The sequence below is a fragment of the Heterodontus francisci genome, chromosome 16 (genome assembly GCF_036365525.1).
Source record: "Heterodontus francisci isolate sHetFra1 chromosome 16, sHetFra1.hap1, whole genome shotgun sequence".
Lineage (NCBI taxonomy): Eukaryota > Metazoa > Chordata > Chondrichthyes > Heterodontiformes > Heterodontidae > Heterodontus > Heterodontus francisci.
Genome location: NC_090386.1, coordinates 49,281,036 through 49,305,042, shown reverse-complemented (window position 1 = coordinate 49,305,042; position 24,007 = coordinate 49,281,036). Strand labels below are relative to the sequence as shown.

The 24,007-nt window shown below is 42.7% G+C and overlaps 1 protein-coding gene across 1 annotated transcript in view; it reads left to right on the top strand.

Annotated features, from left to right (window-relative positions):
- Positions 1 to 6,761: 6,761 nt before the first annotated feature.
- The window catches only part of bcas1 (brain enriched myelin associated protein 1), a 237,205-nt gene continuing 219,959 nt past the window's right edge, over positions 6,762 to 24,007 (top strand). Inside the window, exon 1 of the mRNA XM_068048790.1 lies at positions 6,762 to 6,904. The gene's annotated coding sequence lies outside the window, so the exon portion shown is untranslated. The remainder of the gene's footprint in view (positions 6,905 to 24,007) is intronic.

Below are 24,007 nucleotides of genomic sequence, written 5' to 3'. Positions count from 1 at the left end.
CAATCATCAGCGAACATCCTCATTTCTGACCTTATGTTTGAAAGAAGGTCATTGATGAAGCAGCTGAAGATGGTTGGGCCTGGGACATTACCCTGAGAAACTCCTGCAGTGATGTTCTGGAGCTCAGATGATTGACCTCCAACAACCACAACCATCTTCCTTTGTGCTAGGTATGACTCCAACCAGCGGAGAGTTTTCCCCCTGATTCCCATTGACTCAAGTTTTGTTGGGGCTCCTTGATACCATACTCAGCCAAATGCTGCCTTGATGTCAAGGGCAGTAACTCTCACCTCACCTCTTGAGTTCAGCTCTTTTGTCCATAGAAGAATAGAAAATATCCTTTGATAGAAACATAGAAAATACGAGCAGGAGTAGGCCATTTGAGCCTGCTCCACCATTCATTATGATCATGGTTGATCATCCAACTCAGTAAGCTGTTCCCGCTTTCGTCCCATGGCTGTAATGAGGTCAGGAGCTGAGAGGCCCTGGCGGAACCCAAACTGAGTGTCACTGTGCAGGTTATTGCTAAGCAAGTGCCGCTTGTTAGCACTGTCGACGACACCTTCCATCGCTTTACTGATGATTGAGAGTAGACTGATGGAGCGGTAATTGGTTGGGTTGGACATGTCCTACTTTTTGTGTACAGGACATACCTGGGCAATTTTCCACATTGCCGGTTAGTGCCAGTGTTTGTAGCTGTACTGGAACAGCTTGGCTCGGAGCGCAGCATGTTCTGGAGCACAGGTCTTCAGTACTGTTGCTGGAATGTTGTCAGGGCCCATAGCCTTTACAGTATCCAGTGCCTTCAATCGTTTCTTGATCTCACACGGAGTGAATCGAATTGGCATCTGTGATGCTGGGGATTCGGAGGAGGCCGAGATGGATCATCAACTCAGCACTTCTGGCTGAAGATTGTTTCAAATGCTACAGCCTTATGCGCTGGGCTCCCCATCATTGAGGATGGGGATATTTGTGGAGCCACCTCCTCCAGTTGGTTGTTTAATTATCCCCCACCATTCACAGCTGGATGTGACAGGACTACAGAGCTTAGATCTGGTCCGTTGGTTATGGGATTGCTTAGCTGTGTCTATCGCATGCTGCTTGGCATGCAAATAGCCCTGTGCTTAGCTTCACCAGGTTGATACCTCATTTTGAGGTATGCCTTGTACTGCTCCTGGCATACCCTCCTGCACTCTTCATTGCACCCCCGGCTTGATGGTAATGGTAGAGTGGGGGATATGCCAGGCCATGAGGTTACAGATTGTGGTTGAGTACAATTCTGCTACTGCTGATGGCCCACACCGTCTCATGGATGCCCAGTTTTGCATTGCTAGATATGTTCGAAATCTATCCCATTTAGCACAGTAGTAGTGCCACATAACACGATGGACGGCATCCTCAATGTGAAGGCAGGACTTAGACTCCACAAGGACTGTGCCATTTTCACTCCTACCAATACTGTCATGGACAGATGCATCTTCAGCAAGCAGATTGGTGAGGATGAGGTCAAGTATGCTTTTCCCTCTTGTCGGTTCCCTCACTACCTGCTGCAGACCCAGTCTAGCAGTTATTTCCTTTAGGACTCGGTCAGTAGTGGTGCTACTGTGCCCCTCTTGGTGATGGACATTGAAGTCCCCCACCCAGAGTACATTCTGTGCTCTTGCCACCCTCAGTGCTTTCTCCAAGTGGTGATCAACATGAAGGAGTACTGATTCATCAGCTGAGGGGGGGCAGTAGGTGGCAATCAGCAGGAGGTTTCCTTTCCCATGTTTGACCTGATGCCATGAGACTGCATGCGGTCGATGTTGAAGACTCCCAGGGCAATTCCCTCCCGCCTCTATACCACTGTGCTGCCACCTCTGCTGGGTCTGTCCTGCCGGTGGGACAGGACATACCCGGGGATGGTGATGGCAGTGTCTGGGACATTGCTGTAAGGTATGATTCTGTGAGTATGACTCAGGCTGTTGCTTGACTAGTCTGTGGAACAGCTCTCCCAATTTTGGCACAAGCCCCCAGATTTCCAGTGCCTTGGTCGATGCTGAGTGGTCTATCTGGTTTCATACTGTTTTATTGACTTTGTAGTGGTTAGATACAACGGAGTGGTTTGCTAGGCCATTTCAGAGTCAGCCGTCATTAGACTAGCTTTTAATTCCAGATTTTTTAATAATTGAATTCAAATTCCACCTTCTGCTGTGGTGGGATTTGAACCCAAGTCCCCAGAGAAATACCCTGGATCTCTGGATACTAGTCCAATGACGATACCACTATGCCACCGCCTCCCCCTTGCAAAGTTAAAGGGGTGTCAATGTCTTTTGATTACCCCTATTGGCAAAACCAATCTTGCTAATTGGATCAGGGAACACTTCCATTGTTTCAGTGAGACAGGTTTATTTGCTTCTGTCTTTCAGCCAGCCCTTGTCTTCTCAGAATGCAAATGTGCAGCCATTTTTTAACTGTTCAGTTCTGCTTTTTGAAGTTATTTGCGATGTCCAGTTGAAGTTTCAAGCAGTGTTCTATATGACAAAATTAATATGTTTTTGTTTGGCAGGTGTGGTTTCCGTCACAGTAGTCACTGTAATATAGAAAATGTGGCAGCCAATTTGCACAAAGCAAAATCCCAAAAACAGCAACATGAGAATATACAGATCATCTGTTTTTATGGTGTTGATTGAGGGATTAATTTTGACCAGGGTACCAGAGATAACTCCCCTGCTCTTCAAACAAACACTGCCATGGGATCTTTTACATCTGTCAGGGCAGATGGGGTCTCAGTTTAATGTCTCATCTGAAAGAGAACACCTCCAACAATGCTGCAGTCTCTCAGTAGTGCACTGGAGCATCCGCCTAGTCTTGAACTCAAAACCGTCTAACTCAGAGGCAACAGTGATATCACTGAGTCACAGTTGACACAATAATTGCCAGGTTGGTTGTGGTAAAATTCTATTGACAATATTATTAGTTAAGGAACACTCCTATTTTTTGTTTTTGCTTTTTATGTGTGTGTGCATGTTAAGCTCATCAAGATGTGTGTTGTTAACGCTGAGAGCTGGAACAATTTCCATTTTGGCTACAAGTCAGATGTATCATGGTTAAATGGAGAATAAAGATCCCTCCATACTGTCTCAATCACGTGACAAACTCAAAGGAACATTCCTTTTGCACAAGTGTGGCATTCTTCCATTTGTCACATCAGTCATCAAAAGATTACAATTTCAAGATAGATGAAAAGGACTATTTAGCCTATCTTGGTTCATTAATCCAGAAAGGCCCTGGAATTCCCCATTACAGGATCCAATGGTTTCCTAAATGATGCCAGGTTTATCACCTCCTCTACTGTACACTGAAGTGCATTCCATATGTTGTTCAATCTTTGTTGTTGATTTTGCCTTTTGGATGACCACCCATTGGTGCATGCTGGTCATTTGCTTGTACTCAAAGCAAAGATGTGTCCTGATGCAGCTCTCCAGACTGAGGTCCAATCAAAATGGAGGGTGGTGACTTCCATTGGACACGTCCAAATTGGAAGGTTCAGAGGCCATTTAGCACCCGAGAAACAGATGAATTGCTAGGCCTCTGACGAGTGAATTTGCCCTCCACTGTGATTATGCAAGTCAACAATTTGCTTTTCTATGAAACCGATCTTTATTATGCAGTACAATTACTTCAGTGAAAAACATAACTTGGCACATTAGGGATCTCTGTGACAGCAGGATAGAGAAAGAGAGGTTTATACTTTAATCTGTGTCACTGCATATTGTTACGACCACGTGGGTGGTTCCCACTGTTTAACTCCCCACCTGACTGCAGCAAGTGTTTTTGTGTTAAGAGTTTCGCCCCTTTGTGTTTTATTTTTCAAATAAACAGGCAGCGACGGATTTTCATGTAGGTTTTTAAAAACAGAAAGTCAATTGTTTATTGACCATTATGCCTTATCCCGAAATTGTCACAACTTCATTCACTCACGCATTCACACACATACACATACAAACAACGAAACACATAGAGGAGGGAAAGACGTAGGTGTTTTTTTGTGGGGGAAAAGGGTTGCGATAAACCTGTTGAATTTTCTTGAGACTCAAAATACAGATAGTTGTGGGCCTATGGCGATTATAGATTTCTCTCTTGGTTGAAGGTTCTGTTGAAGTTGGTGCATCACTCCTAACTCTCTCTCTCTCTCTGCTGTATGATGTAGATGTCAGATTTTTCCAGCAGGGCATGTGGTTTCTGGCTTTCTGGAAGGCCAGCAGTTACAATGGCTTCACTTTCTGGGTCAGTCTTTCTCTCTCTCTCACTCTCTCTTTCTGGCTGTCTTTTTTTAAAAGGTTTAACTGTCACTTCTCAACTCCTGTTGGGAGACACTCTGGTTTCTTTCCCATGGTGATCACACAATAACCCAGGACGTGGCTATGTCACACCTCCTTTGTTTTAGAAGAAGAAGTTCAATTCTAGAATGTTTTATGAAAGATGTGAGATGGGTTTCATTGTCATTGTTTGGCTTTGAAGATTTGTCCTTTGTCTTTGACAGACTATTTGAAGATCTAAAAGGTTAATCCCCTTCTCTTTGGCAGCCATTTTGCACCATTGTTCAGTTTTTAAAATAAAGGTTCATTTTTTAAAGCCAAAGTCTTTTTATTCACAACTCTTCAGAGTTGCTCTGTGAATGTTATATCATCTCCCCTCTGATGTGCTTGATAATACTTTAAAATACCAACTATCAATTCTGTATATTGATTATATAAATAATAAGACAATAGCCAACTGAAATGTTTACTTCTTTTTTCAATTTGTGATAGATTGTATTTTTAGGCTACAGTAAATGGCAAAGCAATATAATTGTCAAAATATTATAATTATTATAGGTCAACATTCATTAAGATTAACTCAGGGATTTATCAGTCATTTGAAATTATGTAGACATTTGGCCTTGCACATTGTGTAGCTTTCTTTGTAGTTGTAATTATAAAATGTTCTCATGTTAACTTTTATTTGTTCACTTGAAAGACACTTTGTACCAGCCAGTGTTTGAACATCTGTACAATACTTTTAAAGTCACAATATTAGGACCAAAATCAAGTGGGATTCCAACCAACCATTCAGGTTTTACAACTGAATGGTATCCATAGCATCCACAAAAGTGATACCAGCAATGAAGGTTGGAGTTATCAGAGTACTCCAGTAAAAAGCTACAAGCAAGCTCAGAGACACAACAAAAATGCTTGACTATCTGCTGGTGTGCTTCATTAGAACTTTTTTGAGATGATGCTCATCAGGTCTGTACAGGTTTTCTTTTGCACTCTGTCCATTTCTGAAAGAACAGCAGTACTTTAACTCAATGAGAATGAAACTTGATCTTATTTGAAGCTTTTGTGAGATACTGTTAACAGAAGTAAATTATACTGTTGTTTATTTGGTACACATTTTATTGTGTATATTTCATTGACTGGATTTCATAGAGCCCTCGACATTGGGATCCGTGGCAGGGGGGGGAGGTGGTGGGGCATGAAGATTGCCCTGGATGAGGCCCGCCATAGACCTCGATGCCGGCAGGGCCTGGCCCAATATTGCCGACGACGGCAAGGCCTCATGGCGGCCCCCCCCCCCCCCCCCCTACTACTGCTTAGCAACGGGATCGCCATTTAAATATTTAAATTAATAAAAATCAATGAATTAATGAAACCTACGTTCCCACCATCTGTCCTGGTGCGATCTTCATGCTGCTAGCCGGCACTCCCTTGCCTTTGGATTCCTGTCCAGGGAACCGAAGCGGAACACCGGTGGCGAGGGGAGAGGAGGTAAGTTTCTCAGTGCAGAAGTGGGGGCAGCAGGTCAAAGTAATATCATTGGTGTAAGGGATGGTGGGAAGGGTTATAGTTTAAAGTTTATGTACTTGGGCGGGTTGGGGGGGGAGGAAGGTCAGGTGGACAAGGTAAGTGTTTTGGGGGGAGAGGGCAAGTAATTAACTTATTTGTTATTGGGGGAGAGGGAGAGGGGCAGAATAAATCTTTAATTTTTTTCGTTGAATGCTTCTTCAAATATTTAATTTGAACAGTGGGGCTCGAAGCCCTTTAAAAATGGTGTCAGCGCCTACGCACAGGCAGCTGACACCATTGCCAGGGATAGACAGCCCATCCCCTCCACATGATCAGGGGTGCCTGACCTGGGCATGCTAATGAGCCGCCGCCCTTAATATCGCGACTGCTCTGTGATATTCGGCCCACGCGGGCGGGCTGCTATTGTTTTCACCTGCCTCCGATTTCGACAACAGCCCATTTCAGCGCATTATATACATTCAACAACTTGAACCTATAACTCAGATATGACATAATTAACATATTAAAACTCTGAAAAATAGATAACATATTTAGCTTGTATTAAACAATCACTGAAAGAGACGGCTTTTACTTGAGAATGTATATAATTGAATAGATTGCAAATGGTAACTGTCACTCGCACATGAATATTGACTAATAATGATCAATGTCAAGGTACCAGTGAGTGCCCAATGCCTGTGCAATCATACCTCAGCAAGAGTCACTGCTTCAGAAAAGGTGGGATGGGGTGTAGCTGGGCGTGTGGGGTTGGGGAGCGTGGTAAAGAAAGTTGAAGGAGAGAATTGGTGAGAGACCTGTGCAAATTCATTGTGTGTAACTATTGCAGATGTAAAACTGCCAGAACTCTTTGAATATTTGTGTTGGTTTTACTTCCTTGTCTCAGTGAAAATAACAAATACATTTTTGTTTTCAACAGTTGGGTGGTTTCGCAGCACAACTGTAAATGGAATCAACCTTCAAACATTATTGTATCAATTTGAAGCAAAGAAAATAACAACTTTGTGAAGAAGAATGCAATTTTATGGATGACTGACAGATGAAAATTTATTTTTACGTCACTGCAGACAAGAGGAGTGAGTAGATGCTATTCAAATTGTCATGCATAAAGCAACATAACCATTTACAAATGCTTTAATATTTTAAACATGGAATTACTGAGCACAAGCTTGCCTTTACATAAACATCAGCGCAGACCATTTGGGGGAAATGGCTTGTTTCTGTGCTATAGATTCTAAGACCAAATTCTGCTGTGGCAGGGCAACTAATGAAATATGCCATTATTTAGGCTTGCCCTTGCATATTTAAGTTTTTTAAATTTTTTATGTTGCAAATTGCTGAAAGTGTGATCTGATAATGTCACAGCAAGGGAAAGAGGGTGCCTGGGACCTAAATGTGCAGGGTAAGCAACTATCCTTAATGAATTAGACTGAAGCATTGTGAAATAAACAGAGCAAGAACTGAGAAGAAAGTGTAAATTAGAATTGGTGAATTCAATGTCAAACAGGTATAGAAAGAGAAATTAAGAGAGGAAAAGAAAAATAGGGTTAAGAGGGCGAGCAAAAAAGGACAGAATGGAAAAGTTTAAAAATATTAAAATTTAACATTTTTAAAATCAGCAACAACAATTAAAACTTTCAGGAATGAGACTCCAAACTTGTAATATTTACTTTTCAGTGCCAGAGAGGTTGATTTGCAGGAATTAACACTTATCACATTGTTAAAATGGTAATTAGACTTGAAATGGTAACTTTCTGTGGCAAGTTTAGTTCATAACTACCATGCAACTACAGCAACTTCACAACATCTAATGCATTTCAAGAGTGAGTCAGACCGCAAGATGCTGTTTTCACAAAGCTAATGGTGAAGCAATGCAAGTCAGACAGCAACTTTTGGACATTTGAGTTTAACCACACATCTGGCCTTGTCTGAAGTTATTGTACAATTTGCACAGAAATAAAGGAATGTATGATTCTTCTTTGGCCTCCTTTTCTCGAGAGACAATGGGTAAGCGCCTGGAGGTGGTCAGTGGTGTGTGGAGCAGCGCCTGGAGTGGCTATAAAGGCCAATTCTAGAGTGACAGGCTCTTCCACAGGTGCTGCAGAAAAATTTGTTTGTCGGGGCTGTTACACAGTTGGCTCTTCCCTCGCGCTTTTATCTTTTTTCCTGCCAACTGCTGAGTCTCTTCGACTCGCCACACTTTAGCCCCGCCTTTATGGCTGCCCGCCAGCTCTGGCGAACGCTGGCAACTGACTCCCACGACTTGTGATCAATGTCGCAGGACTTCATGTCGCGTTTGCAGACGTCTTTAAAGCGGAGACATGGACGGCTGGTGGGTCTGATACCAGTGGCGAGCTCGCTGTACAATGTGTCTTTGGGGATCCTGCCATCTTCCATGCGGCTCACATGGCCAAGCCATCTCAAGCGCCGCTGACTCAGTAGTGTGTATAATGTATGATTAGCCTCACATTTATCATGGGAGCAAAATCTGCTACAATGTAGTTCTATTTTTCTTTGAGTAGTTGAGTTTGTAATTAATAACACTGTCGACTAAAACTGTAATTTATGTAGGATAGAAATCAGAAATGCCAGCAGAGGATGATTAAAAAATTAAAGAGGGAGATATTAGAATATGAGAATAAACTAGTAAGAAATATAAAAATAGATAGTAAGAGCTCCTACACGTATGTAAAGAGGAAGAGAGTAGCTAAAGTAAAGGTTGGCCCCTAGCAGATGAAACTGGGAAATTAATAATGGGAAACAAGGAAATGGCAGAGACTTCGAACAAATATTTTGTCTTCACGGTAGAAGACACGAAAAGCAATAATAATAGAAAATCAAGAGGCACAAAGGAGGGAGGAAATTGAAACAGTCACTATCACTAGAGGAAAGTACCAGGAAAACAGATAGGACCAAAGGCTGACAAGTCCCCTGGACCTGATGGCCTGCATCCTAGGGTTTTAAAAGAAGTGGCTACAGAGATAGATTGGTTGTAATCTTCCAAAATTCCCTAGATTCTGAAAAGGTCCCAGCAGATTGGAAAACTGCAAATGTAACACCTCTATTCAAGAAAGGAGGGAGACAGAAAGCAGGAAACCAAAGGCTAGTTAGCCTAACACTTGTCATTGGAAAAACGCTGAAATCCATTCTTAAGGAAATAGTAGCAGGACATTTCGAAAATCATAATGGAATTGTTGTATGCTTGTTTGGTATGCTGCTATCTTGGTTAGTCTAGCTTAGAGAGATTCTTTAGTCAGGAGTAATTAGAACATTAACTTTTATTACATTATAACTATGTACAGCTTCACACCATTCTGTGTGATCCCTCTGAAGCCACGCTGCATCTCTCTTCAAGTCTCTCTCAAATTTGATCTTTTACATCATCATGGTAGGAGGTATTCTTAACACTTTCTCAACATTAACCCTTTCAGACCCTTCTACTACATTGCCACAAGTCTTTATCCAAATATATATATTTACATACATTCACATATTTATTTTTACGTACTACCCCATCTCCCCCCAAGTCTCTGACATCATAGATTCAATCTGTCAAGAGGCTACACAACTTTCCCTGATCTTATCGTTGTCAGATGCGGATGATTAGTAGTCTTTATCTGAACTCTGGTTTCTTACGTTGGACAGCATTCATTGAGGTTTGTTGTATCTGGTACTTTCTGAATTTCAGGTTCAACATCTGATTCATCCAAATGTAAGACTGATTGATATCTTTGATGAATAGGAATAAGATTCCTCCTATTTGTTCTTATAGTACCTTCTGAAGTTTGTATTAAATAAGATCGCTGTTGATTCTCATCTCTCTACTCCTTCTCTGCTTTGGTCTCGTACACATACCTTTTGTCCTTCTGTTAACTTCAGTAAGTTCCTGGTACAGTATTTCCTATTATAATTATAGGCCTGTTGTCTTCTGTAAAACTTTTCTCTGTCTTGAACTCGTTGATAATCCTGGACGTGTAGCCTTATAAATAACTTTTCAGGTGGGATTGGAAGTCGTGTTCTAAGCTTCCTTCCCATCAACAGTTCTAATCCACATAGCAATGAAGTAGTTCTGTAGTTCAGAAGCGCTGTTTGAAAATATAGATTTTTCTTTAACAGTGCTTCAATAGTTCTGACCGCTCGCTCAGCTTCTCCATTAGATTGTGGATACGCAGGGGCACTTGTTAGAAGTACAAATCCACAGTTTTCCACAAAGTGCATATAGTAGTCATTTGCAGATTATGGTCCATTATCAGACACTATTTGATCTGGTGTACCATGTGTTGCAAAGATTTCTTGTAACACTCGAATGACTGCTTCAGTTGTCATTGTGTACAAACATTTATCCACGATCCACCTTGAAAAGTAGTCGATGACAATCAGGTAGGATTTCCCATTAAATATGAATAGATCCATCGCCACATGTTCCCGTGGTCAGTTGGGAATTGGGTTGAAATAAGAGGTTCCCTCTAATCCAGTCTGTGCACTGCACATACCTGGCAATTTGAAATCATTTCTTCTATATCTTTCAATATTCTTGGCCACCACATAGATGCCTGAGCCCAGGTTTTACATTAAGTTATGCCCATATGACCCTGGTGCATTTCCTCCAAGTTATCCACCCAGAGTTACTCTGGAGTCACCAGTCGCTCGTCATATACTAGCAAATCATCCATTATAGTAAAGTGTCTCTGTGTTCAAAGAAGATTTTCATCCTCTTTCCACTGGGATGTTGCTGCAGCCAGTCGTGCTTACAATATTGATGGATATAGATGCATTCTTCATCAGGCATTTGAGCATGACAAATTTCTTAGAGGTAGGAAGCAGAAATTCGCTAATGGCGTGTCTGCCATTATGCCATTGCTACTGACAATTTGTCTCAAAAAACAAATGATTGTTTTTGAAAACTTGCACATCTCATTAAGTGTTAGGCCTTCATCCTGAAGACGATTCAAAAACCTCTCTAACCCTCAGGTCATGTTCTTCAGTGGGCTCACCGTGAACTAAGATATCATCCATATGGCATATTACACCTTCAAGGCACTGTAGAATATTCAATGTAGCTCTTCGGAATATTTCCAATGCTGACATGATACAAAATGGTACATGGTTAAAAGAAAATCTTCCAAACAGAGCAATTAAGGTTGTCAATAACCTTGACTTCTTATCCAATGGAACTTGCCAAAAGCCACTATTAGTGAACATGGTACTTTTGGATAACTTTGCCAAGCTTTCATCCACTGAGGACATCGGATGAACTTCCTGTGCCACAGCCTTATTATGTTGAGTTAAGTCTACACAATTGTGAAGATCACCATTAGGTTTAGGAACAGGAACCATTCCCGAACACCACTCTGTAGGTTCAGTAACAGGAGAAATTACGCCCATCCTGGTCAGGTCCTCTAGTTGATGTTGGACTTGCATCATTAGTGGGCGTAGAATCTTCCTCGGCTTGAAAAGACATACTGGTTTAGCATCTTTTTGCAAAGTAATACTATACGGTCTTCAGTCTCCCTAGACCAGTAAACAATTTTGGGAATTCCTTTTGGAAGTGACTCCTGAATTTGTGTTGCTTGACTTCTTCAACTTTCTGTATAAAATGCAGGTCAATACAAACTCTTCTACTTAAGAGAGAGAATTCCTGATTCCTTAGAACATGCAGTGTTTCTAATATCTGCTTTTCCTTGTACTGGAGTGTTCCCTACAGCTTCCCCTTTACTTTGAGTTCAATCCCTCCTGGGGCAGGTAACCGAGTTTCTGCTGGTTGCAGATAATGGGCTGGATTTTACTTTAGGTGGACAGGAATTCACCACCGACGTAATAGTCAGTGGCGAACCCGCTTCTGCCTAGCCTGGGGATCCATTCAGCATTTTACGGTCCCTACCAGGAGCAGTGGCCACTGCTGGGACTGCAGCCCAGTCAATGCCATGGAGCTGGAAGAAGAGATAAGTAGGGGTTGTCTCACCAGGGGGATCGGTCCTTCCCTGCTGAGGCTGGAGTGGTACATTGGGAGTAAGGGGGGGGGGCGTCTTGGGTCCCATGGGTGGGTTGGGAGGCGGGGGCGGCCCTTAATCGGGCACCCTGTGCCTGACTACCATGGCCACCCCCCCCCCCCCGGGAGGTGGGTGCGGGCCCTTAAGTGGTCATTAAGTGGCCACTTAAGTGCCTTGATTGGCCTCGGGTGGGCGGGCCATTTGCCATCCCCCCCCCCCCCCACACCTCCGCCTGACAGCCGTAAAGTTCACCGGAGGTGGGAGTGGGGTGGGTAGGCCTCCCAGAGCCTCCCGCTCAATTTTACGCCGCCCCCATGACACCAACTGACCCGCTGGGGCGGCATAAAATTCAGCCCAATGTGTTGATAACTATGGAAATTTGTCTGATAAGACCATTACACTTGTTCCGGTGCCCAGTTTAAAATTAGTGATATGTCCGTTGTCGTATGTATCTGTAGACCAAAATGCCTGATTAGGATCATTGATCTCACCAAGAAAGTGTGGAGGTTGTTTAACTTCGTTAACCACTTTACGCTTGAATGCTTTTTCTTTCGAACTTGTGGGAGTAGAGATTTTATTTTGGCACATTTTCCCAAAATGCCCTATTTTCTTACAGTGGGAGCATTCTGCTTTGTTTGCAGGACACTTTTCGTGCCTGTGGGTATTTTTGGCACCACATTGCTGACAGGGTTTAATGGCGTCTTGCATTTTCCCCTCCCCCCCCCCCCCCCCGCCACCCCCACAAAGGGTACCTTCTTTTCTGGTGCTTTTTTTACAACCCTCTGGTTAAGGAACACTATGGTTGCTGGAGGTTTCCTGAACCAAGATCTTTCATCCCCTCTCAGGATTGCTCTGTTATTCTTTTGGACCTCTGCTTGTCTCACTAGCTGAATAGCTTTGTCCAGGGTGAGGTCTTTATACTGCAATAAATCCGATAGGGATTCATCAGCAATACCAAATACAGTGCAGTCTCTTCTTTGTTCTGCTTTAAGGTCTCCATATTTCACATCCTTCAGCAAGTCTGTAAAGGTCATTGATAAAAGCATTGACTGTTTCACCTGTTTTCTGGATCCTTCTGTTGAATCTTGCCCTTTCTAAAATCTTAATGCTCTGCAGGTTGGAATAAGCATCAAAAGCTTTTAAAACATCATCATCAAATTTGGCAGACTTCTTGTTTTGTACGCTGCCACCTTAGTTAATCTAGCTTAGAGAGATTCTTTAGTCAGGAGTAATTAGAACACTAACCTTTATTACATTATAACTATGTACAGCTTCCCTCTGAAGCCACACTGCATCTCTCTTCAAGTCTCTCTCACAGGTAGGGCTGGATGTTGCTGAGCTGCTGACATCAGGCTCCATCGCAGGGAGGGCCCGAAGATCGCACCAGCCGCAGCCTGCCACAGAGCCCGACACCGGGATTGCTGGGCCTGATCTTCCCAGCGGCAGCGAGGTTCCGTGGCAATGGCGAGACTCGGCGATGGGATCTGACTTAAATATTTATAAATGCATACATTTAGATCCAATTCCCAACAATCTTACTGGCTGCCCAGGATCTTCCACATGGCGGCTGGCACTCACACGCCTTCACTTTCCCGTCCAGCGAAAGCTTGCACCATAAGGTGAGGTAGGGGGGAGCTTAGAATTATTAGTGTAGTGGGGGGGGGGGGGGGGAGGGGGGGATGGGACAGGGTCAAATCTGCATTTCTAGTGCTGGGGTGAAAGGGGTGACCTCTGCACTTGGTGCAGTTGTTGGGGGGGTGAGGCCAACTTGGTACTTTCAGCTTTTTTGGGGGTGAAGGGGCGACATTTAATTTGCAGTGTACTGGAGAGGCAGGGGTACAGGGTTCAACATTGTATTTTTTGTGGCAGATCTGGCAGCCTTTAACAATGGCGCCAGCACCTGCTCAGAGGCAGCTGATGTCGTTGCCAGCATCATTAATGCCACCCCCGCCACGTGACTTGGGGAGGGCAGTCCGCCTGGCATATTAAAATGAGCCGCCACGCGCTACATCGTGGCAGCACGGTGGCGCACGGCCCGTGCACGCGGGCCACCATTTTTTTTGCCCGCCGTCGCTCCCAGCAGTGGGAGAATAATATTTAGCCCATGACCTCTTACATCATCATGGTAGGAGGCATTCTTTACACTAGTGCCCCTAACAGCACTATGCAGGCAGCACCGGCAGCTCCTTAGCAAGGGCTGATCCGAGGTCAGTGTCATTACAGGGCTTGACCAGAGCGAGCAATAAAAAAACAAACAACAAGGCTGCAAATGCTCAATTCTGTAAGAGTAGGGACGTTATGGAGTATAGCAGTAACATTATAAAACTGCGTTTCATACAAGAAGGAAATAAATTTCAAGTCTAGCGATGAGATTTCAAAGGGAGAAACGATGGCCATAGTGTAGTGGGAGTCAGCATGAGGTAGAAAAGCATAGGAAACTTCCGATATTGGAGAGAAAAACTCAAAAGTGAAAGTAAAACAAATTGAAACTATGGATCTTAAATTCACAATCAGGCAGACTCAACATGGTTTAATGAAAGGAAAATCGCATTTGACAAATTTATTAGAGTTCTTTGAAGATATAACAAGCAGGGTGGATAAAGACGAACCAGTAGATGTAGGGGCAGAATTTTATGCTCTCCCCTGTTGCGGGTTTGGAGGTGGGGACAGCATAAAATCGTGTGGGATGGTGGTAGGGTTGGATGGGATTCACGCCACCATTCGGCCACTATCCTGCCACTTTCCCGCCTCCGCCAAAATTTAGTCCGGGCGGAAGGCCTGTGAACTGCCTTCCTGCCCCACTGCCAATTGAGGCCCTTAACTGGGAAATTAGCCCCCAGTTAAGGGCCTCTTCATGCCACAGCTGCAATTGCCGTGAGGCGCAATTAACCCTGTCGGCACGCGGGAAGCATGGCACAAAACGTTGTGAGGGCTACTTCCCGGCTTAGGGGGACCTTATTAAAAGGCAATTAGTGCCTGAACGAGGGACCCAGCATCAGGAAGAGGGGGACCACTGACTGCCACCCCCATGCTCTTGTTACCGACCTACCCCTCTCCCCTGCAACCACATCCTGCGATACCCTTCCTGCTCTGACCTACCTGGGGCCTGGGTCCAGCGATGCTCCTCGGCTTCCAGTAGGTTCTCCTCCAGCAGCAGCCAACCCCTCCATGGTGTTGCTGTAGTTGCCAGCCTCTGATTGGCTGCCAGCTCTCCAAGGTTTGGACTTCCGGAGATGGGGTCTTTGATCCTGTGGAAGGCCTGCCTTTGTCCACCTAAGTGCCTGATAGGCACTCGATTCAGTGGCCCTTCCGGAGAAGAGGTGCCGCGGGGATGTCGGCGTCGCTAAAATTGCCCCCAAAGTGTATTTGGATTTCTAAAACGCATCTGATAAGGTGCCACATAATTGACTAAATAACAGGAAACAGAGTCGAGATAAATGGGGAATTTTCAGTTTGGCAAACTGTAACTAGTGAGGTGCCACAGGTGTCAGTGCTGAGGCCTCAACTATTTATTATTTATATTAATGACTTGGATGAAGGGACCGAGTGTATTGTAGCCAAATTTGCTGACAATACAAAGGCAAGTTGTGAGGAGGACTCGGAGCCTGCAAAGGAATATAAATAGTTGAGTGAGTGAGCAAAAATTTGGCAGATGGAGTACAATGTGGGAAAATGTGAGGTTGTCCATTTTGGTAGGAAGAATAGAAAAGAAAAATATTATTTAAATGGAAAGAGACTGCAGAATGCTGAGGTACAGAGGGATCTGGGTGTCCTTGTACATGAATCACAAAAAGTTAGCATGCAGGTACAGCAAGTAATCAAGAAGGCAAATGGAATGTTGGCATTTATTACAAGGAGGATGGAGTATAAAAGTGGGGAAGTCTTGCTACAACTGTACAGGGCATTGGTGAGACCACACCTAGAGTATTGTGTACAGCTTTGGTCTCCGTATTTAAGGAGGGATATTCTTGCATGGTCACCAGCCTGTTTCCTGGGTTGAAGGGATGCCAGATGAAGAAAGCTTGAGCACGTTGGGCCTATATTTAATGGAGTTTAGAAGAATGAGAGATGATCTTATTGAAACATATAAGATTCTGAGGGGGCTTAACAGGATATATACTGAGAGGATGTTTCCCCTCGTGGGGGAAACTAGAACTAGGGGGCATAGTTTCAGAATAAGGGGTCTCACTTTTAAGAGTGAGATGAGGAGGATTTTCTTCTCTCAGAGCGTCATTAATCTTTGGAATTCTCCATGCCCAGAGGGCAGTGGAGGCTGGGTCACTGAATATATTCAAGGCTGAGTTAGACAGATTTTTGATCTGCAAAGGAGTCAAGCGTTTTGGGGGGCAGGCAGGAAAGTGGAGTTAGGCCACAATCAGATCATCCATGATCTTATCGAATGGTGGAGCAGGCTTGAGTGTCCGAATGGCCTACTCCTGCTCCTATTTCTTATGTTCTTATGCTATCAGAATGGAAACATGGCTGTGTGGATTATATTGCCAAGATGGGAAAGGAAAGGCGACCAAGGATGGAATCTTCGGGTGCACACAATCTGATTGTATAGGGATGAGAGGGGAAATCATTGCAGGGACTGCGGCTGAGAGGAATGCAATTAGATGTAGCAGTGTCACATTGTACAGTGAACAATGTTGGTTGCAAATTCCAGGTACAATTGGATTAACTGTTTAAATTTAGCATTTATACAGCAGATGGTAGAAATATATCAATAGTTTACAGTTGATACTTCTTTGTCTATGCTTCTGCTAAGATACTGGCTGAATTTCCATTATTAAATTGTGGTTTCATTTTTCATGCAAATTAAAGTAAATTCAGGAACTATTTTCGCTTAGTTTAGCCACACCACTGAAACCCACTGATTTCACTTACCTCTGAAAGTCTGTACCAGTATTTAAATTTCCCTGAAGTGTCCAAAATAGATTTAGCGAAATAATTGTTGCATAACAAGTAAACCTAACAACTTTGCACTGAATGATACTTATCTAAGAATCTTAGAATCAGGTCCTATATATGTTATATAACTATGATATTCAGCATGTCAGCTATACTAGATCAGGAAGACAATATCATACAAATTACTGCAGTAAACTATTTGATCGAGGGTGCCATCTGATGGTGCACTGTTGCCTCGACATAAAATTGGCAGTAATCAAATATATCCATAGATGGCGCTAGTAGTCAGTGTAATATAACAATGTAATGGAATTAATTTCATGAATGTTTCTATAGTACTTCAGAATAAATAATTTAAAATAAAATGCTTATCCCTTAGAGGCAAGTGAGAAGTGATGACGTTTGAATATTTCAATGCAGTTTGCAAAAATATATTATATTCTGGAGATGCGCTATTAAAAAAGATGAGAAAACACTTAAGAAAATAGTATAACAAAAAATTAATAAACATTATCAATGTTTACCCTGTTGAATAAACAAGAAAGTGAGCAGAGGGGTGTACAATCTTTGAGATCGCAAGATGCACATGGCTGAGGGCAGCCATTCTTACAATCATTGGGAGCAAAAAATAACAAGTTACATTTATATTACAATGTTACAGTATCCAACTGTTTCATCGCTGATTCCAGGAATTTTGTCTCCACTATTCTATCTAGAGCCCAGTCCCATTCCATATGGGAAGTCTGGAATCTATTATATCTTTTTCATTACCCCAAGGACCTAAGAGTATTTAGCTGAAATTCCCGACTATGATCCAACAATAAAAAAAAATTCACAGTAATTTCTTGAATTAATGTGTGCATATTGCTGTTTGAAGTATAACCTCACACCAAGCTGTTATATTCTTCTTAATGAGTTAAACTGTTAACATGGAGCCCCAATAAAATTACTAATTAAAGAACAATTAGAGTGTTGATATTCAACAAATTAAATAGTTCATATTTTAATAGTTTTAAGAGTACACTGATAGACTTATCATTATGAATAACTACAAAGTACAGCCTGTTGACACCATGGAGTAATGGAAGGAATGCCCTCAATCTGAATCACATTGTTGTGGATAGGGGCAGAGTAGTAGTTGGCTCCCAGCCCCACTAAACGGAAATCAAAGAATCAACCCGAGGCCACTCTTGGTACAACTTCTTGAGGCAGATTTGTGGCCAGTTTTGATGGAGATCTGGCAGCAGATTGCCCACTTATGCTATTGGCCATAAATGGTAAATATTCTCTGGAGCCTAGGGCAACTGGGGAAAAAGTAGCTTAAAAAAGATAGGAAAGTAATTTCTGAACTGGATAAATAACCAAATGAGCTAGCTTGAACTGAGGTATGTTCTATGTGTACTCCAAGGTCAATTCAATACAGCACTCTGACTAAATCTTTAAAGAGAGATGTCAGTTAAATTCAGCATTCCTGCACTCCCAGTAAGGAGCTGCACTCAAAGTGGGTATGAGCTGGAGAATGTAGCTGTCTGTCTCCGGCATGCACTCCATCGAGTGTAGCGCCCTGCAGGCTGTATTGGATCATTGAATTTACCATATTGTACAAAGCAAAAATCAGTTCTGAAAATGTTAATGTAGGTTTCATTTTATTGTATGCGTCTATTATTCTACTTTGTTGCCATGTTCCAGTACGTGAAAAAAATCCTTTTGAATGAAAAATTGGAGCTGTGGAATTCTAAGAATGATTTTCGAATTTGCCTTTTAATTGTTTTATGGCTTCCAGAACATTTGAAAGATTTACACAGACCATTTTTAACAATTAAAATGATAAACCAGTTGTCACAGATGGAAATAGTCCAAATACTGGTGATTAATCTGAAAGTACATACAATATTTTTTAAAACTGTAACATGTTAACTTGCAGATTTCTTAATTCTATTTATAATACTTGTATTTGTAATTACCTTTGCCCTGAAATTCCATAAGACTACCACCAGTCTCCTGCTATAACTTTGGCAGGAGACAGGTAGAAACCCCAAAGAAATGGCATTTATGGCTTAATAAGACTGTCTAGGGGTTCCTCTATCACTGCAACAGGAGACTGGGTAAAACCCTACAAACTTTCAGGAGTCTTGTCTCCAATTACTGGGGAGGGAAACATCAAAATAGAGTATTTTGTTAGTAGAGTTTTTTTTAACAAAACCGCCTTATGACAAATGGAAATTTGAGCATAAATCCGAAGGTCGCTGTCATGATTTTAAAAATAAATTACTCTCTCCTATGTCCATTCCCCTTGTAACCTAGAAGACATCTCTGGAAGAAAATTCCAGGTAGTAAATTGCAAATATGGCACAGCTGAATTTCTAGCCAGACAGCGCTGTGAGAAATTGAACTAGTGAGAGCTTCAGATCAAAGCCTGATGCTATGAGAATGACAGAACAGTCTGTAAGCTAGAGAATAGGATGGAGCTGTTTTGAGCTGGAGATCATGGTGCTGCAGTTCAAGAGTCTTTTGGAACAGTGGCTTGAGCCAGGAAGCATAATGCAATGGTGACCTGAATTGGGGAGCATTTTGGAAAAGAGCCTTGAGTTGGGGAGGGTTTCAAATCATTGCCCTGAGTCAGGAAGCGTAGCAGAGCAGTGCCCTTAGCCAGGTAGCATGATGTAGCAGTGTTCTGGGCTCAGCATTCTGGACTAGAGCCTTAAACCAGGAATGTTATATATTAAGGCTTTGAGTCGAGGTTTTGTACCCATCTAGCATCAGCCAATCTTGCCACTCAGCCAAATGGGCAAGTTCTCTGACAAGTCAAATCTCAACCATATAATTTGCTAATTAGATGCTGATCACAATGTTCAGTTACTGTGGGAATGTGATGGAGAAGTGCCCTAAGGCAGTAAGTATGAAGGAGTGGGGCCTTGAACAGTCCTGATGTAGTGGAACTTGGTAAACTATTCATAGAAACTCACCTCCAACAGAAAGAAAACCAGACATGGTCCATAGTATTAAATGTCACAAGATTTCAATTTTTTTGGGCAACACAAAAATATAGAAAATATCTAAGTTGGTACATATCCTAAGTCCTTCTAATCTTCTTTCCTTCTGTCCTGGAAGAGCTGCTGAACACCAGTGTGATCCACACCAACCACATCTGCAGTAAGTGTCTGCAGCGTGAAGAACTTCAGCTCAGAATTGATGAGCTGGAGTCTGAGCTTTGGACACTGCAAGATCAGGGAGGGGGAAGTTACCTGGACACTTTATTCTGGAAAGCATTCACACCCCTTAGGCTAGGTACTTCAGATTTTGTCTGTGGTCAGGGACAGGAAGGTGTGACTATGAGTGAGGCAGGCATGGGGATCCAGAAGGTAGCATTGGAGAAGCCTCAGCCCTTGCACTTGTCCAACAGGTTCGAGATTGTTGCAGCTTGTCTGGATGAGAGAAAGGGCTGCAGAAAAGATGAACAAAGTGACCACAGCATCCAGGTGCAGTGGGCCATTCAAGTGGGGAGAGTAAGAAGGTATATAGTCTTAGTAGGGGACCATAAAGTTAGGGGAATAGATACTGTCCTCTGCAGCCAAGAATGAGAGTCCAAATAGCTGTGTTGCCTGTCCAGTGCCAGGGTTAAGGACATCTCCTCGAGGCTGGAGAGGAACTTGGAGTAGGAGGGGATGGATCCAGTTGTCATGGCCCACATAGGTACCAATGACAAAGGTAGGAAAAAGAAAGAGTTTCTGGTGAGGGAGAATGAGCACCTAGGGGCTATATTAAAAAGGAGAACCACAAAAGTAATAATCTCTGGGTTACTACCTGAATCATGGGCAAATTGGCTTGGTAAATAAAATTAGAGTTGAATGCGTGGCTCAAAGCTTGGTGTGGGAGAAACGGGTTTTGATTCATGGGGCACTGAAACTTGTACCAGGGAAAAAGGGAGCTGTACCTTTGGGACAGCCTTTACCTGAACTGCACTGGGACAAATTATGTAACTAGGACAGTGGAGTGGGCTTTAAACTAAATAGTGTGGGGTGGGGGGGGGAGGGGGAGGGTTCAGGTGAGGGGAGATTTTGAAAGTTAAAGAGAAAGGACAAGGCATTAGTGCAAGGTAACGAAATGAGTAATAATAACCAGAGTGTGACAGGAAGGCACAGAGCGAACAAACATAAGAATGCACCAACAAACAAGATCAGAGTCGGAAAAAATGGTAAAAACACAGAATTAAAGGCTCTTTATCTGAATGAATGAAGCATTTGTAACAAGATGGATGAATTGATGGCACGAATAGAAATAAATGAGTATGATATGTTAGTCATTACAGGCACGTGGTTGCAAGGTGACCAAGGATGGGAACTGAGTATTCAAGGGCATTTGACATTTTGGAAGGATAGGAAGGAAAGAAAAAGAGGTGGGGCAGCTCTGTTAATAAAGGATGAGATCAGTACTGTAATAAGAAATGATCTTGTCTTAGAAGATCAAGATGTAGGCAAGAGTGATCACAGCATGATAGAATTTCACATTCAGTTTGAGGGTGAGAAATTTGGGTCTGAAACAAGTGTCCTAAACTTAAATAAAGGCAATTACAAGGGTATGAAGACAGAGTTGGTTAAAGTGGACTAGGAAAATAGGTTCAAAGGTAAGACAGTAGAGAAGCAGTGGCAGAATTTAAGGAGGTATTTCATAATTCTCAACAAAGATATATTCCATTGAGAAAGAAAGACTCTATGAGAAGGATGCACGATCCGTGGCTAACTAAGGAAGTTAAGCATGGTATCAAATTGAAAAAAAAGGTGCACAATGCTGCAAAGATTAGTGCAGGCCAGAAGATTGGGAAAATTTTAGAAACCAGCAAAGACTGGCTCAAAAAAAATAAAGAAGGAAAAATTAGAGTATGAGAATAAACTAGCAAGAAATATGAAAACAGACAATAAAAGCTTCTACAGATATATAAAAAGGAAAAGAGTAGCTAAAGTAAGCATTGGTCCCTTAGAGGATGAGACTGGGGAATTAATAATGGGAAACAAGGAAATGGCAGAGAGTTTGAACAAGTATTTTGTTTCTTCCTTCATGGTAGAAGACACAAAATGCATCCCAAGAATAGCAAAAATGCAAGAGGCAGAAGAGAGCCAGGAACTTAAAACAATCACTATGACTAGAGAAAACATACAAGGAAAACTAATGGGGTTAAAGACCTACAAGTCTCCTGGACCTGATGGCCTGCATCCTAGGGTCTTAAAACACATGGATGCATTGGTTGTAATCTTCCAAAATTCCCTAGATTCTGGAAGGCTCTCAGCAGATTGGAAAATCACAATGTAATTCAAGAAAGGAGGGAGACAGAAAGTGGGAAATTAAAGGCTTGTTAGCCTAACATCTGTCATTGGGAAAATGCTGAAATTCATCATTAAGGGAGTAGTAGCAGGACATTTAGAAAATCATAATGCAATCAGGTAGAGTCAACATGGTTTCATGAAAGTGAAGCTGTGGTTGACAAAATTATTAGAGTTCTTTGAGGATCTAACAAGGAGGATGGATAAAGGGGAACCAGCAGATGTAGTGTATTTGGATTTCCAAAGGCATTCAATAATGTGCCGCATAAAAGATTACTACACAAGATAAGAGCTCATGGTGTTGGGGATAATCTATTAGCATGGATAGAGGATTGGCTAAATAACAGGAAACAGAGAGTCAGGATAAATGGGGCATTTTCAGTTTGACAAATTGTAACTAGTGCAGTGCCACAGAGATGAGTGCTGTGGCCTCTATTATTTATAATCAATATTCATGACTTGGATGAAGGGACCAAGTGTATTCTAACAAAATTTGCTGATGATAAAAAGATAGGCAGGAAAGCAAGTTGTAAGGACGACATAAAGAGTCTGCAAAGTGATATAGATAGGTTAAGTGAGTGGGCAACAATTTGGCAAATGGAGTATAATGTGGGAAAATGTGAGGTTGTCCACTTGGCGGGAAGAATAGAAAAGCAAAATAGTACTTACATGGAGAGAGATTGCAGAATTCTGCGGTGCAGAGAGACCTGGGAGTCCTTGTACATGAATCACAAAGGCTAGCATGCAGGTACAGCAAGTAATTAGGAAGGCAAATGGAATGTTGGCCTTTATTGCAAGGGGAATGGAGTGTAAAAGTAGGGAAGTCTTCCTACAGTGGTACAGGGCATTGATGAGACTGCACCCAGAGTATTGTGTACAGTATAGATCTCCTTATTTAAGGAGTGATATACCTGCATTGTCCAGGGGATAACACCAAGCAGACCCTTAGGACCAAGCTAATGGCTTATAAGGCCTGTGTTCTCAGCACCTTGCAGTTTGGCTGTAAAACATGGGCGATTTCCAGCTACCAGGAAAAGGAGCTCAATAATTTACATCCTTGCTGTCTGCAGCACATTATTGGTATATCTTGGCAGGACAAAATCACAAATGCAGCAATCCTCTCAAAAGCAAAGCTCCCAAGTGTGTTGGCACTAATCAAACAGAAGTGGCTTTGGTGGATTGGACACGTCTGCAGGTTGGAAGATGGTTGCATACCCAAGGACCTTCTGTATGGTGAGGTAGCCAGGGCCAGACGACCGGTGGAGTACCCAAAGCTCTGCTTCAAGGATGCTTGCAAGTGTGACATGAAGGCCCCAAATGTTGACTATTGGACCTAGGAGCCACTAGTTAGCTAAAGAGGGAAATGGCGACACATCCTATGGACTGGTGTACTCTTTCACGATGACCAGTTACTACAGCAGCTTGGCAACAGGCGCCAACATCAACAACAATGACTCACAGTGTCGTTAGATTGGCCTTCACAGCCATCAGAAAAAGCTCACCAAGAGAAGACACCCCACCTAAATTGATTGTTTGCTGTGTGTCCATCATCTTTCGTAGATGGAAGGGGAGGCAGTAGCATAGTGGTATTATCACTGAACTAGTAACCAGAGACCCAGGGTATTGCTCTGGGGACATGGGTTCGAATCCTACCACAGCAGAAGATGGAAGTTGAATTCAATTAATAAAAAAATCTGGAATTAAAAGCTAGTCTAATGATGGCCATGAAACCATTATCAAAATGAGGTGTCAACCTGGTGAAGCCACAACCCAGGACTACTTGCGTGCCAAACAGACTAAGCAGAACGCAATAGACACAGCTAAATGATCCCATAACCAACGGATCAGATCTAGGCTCTACAGTCCTGCCACATCCAGTCATGAAAGGTGGTGGACAATTAAACAACTAACTGGAAGAGGTGGCTCCATAAATAGTCTCATCCTCAATGATGGGGGAGCC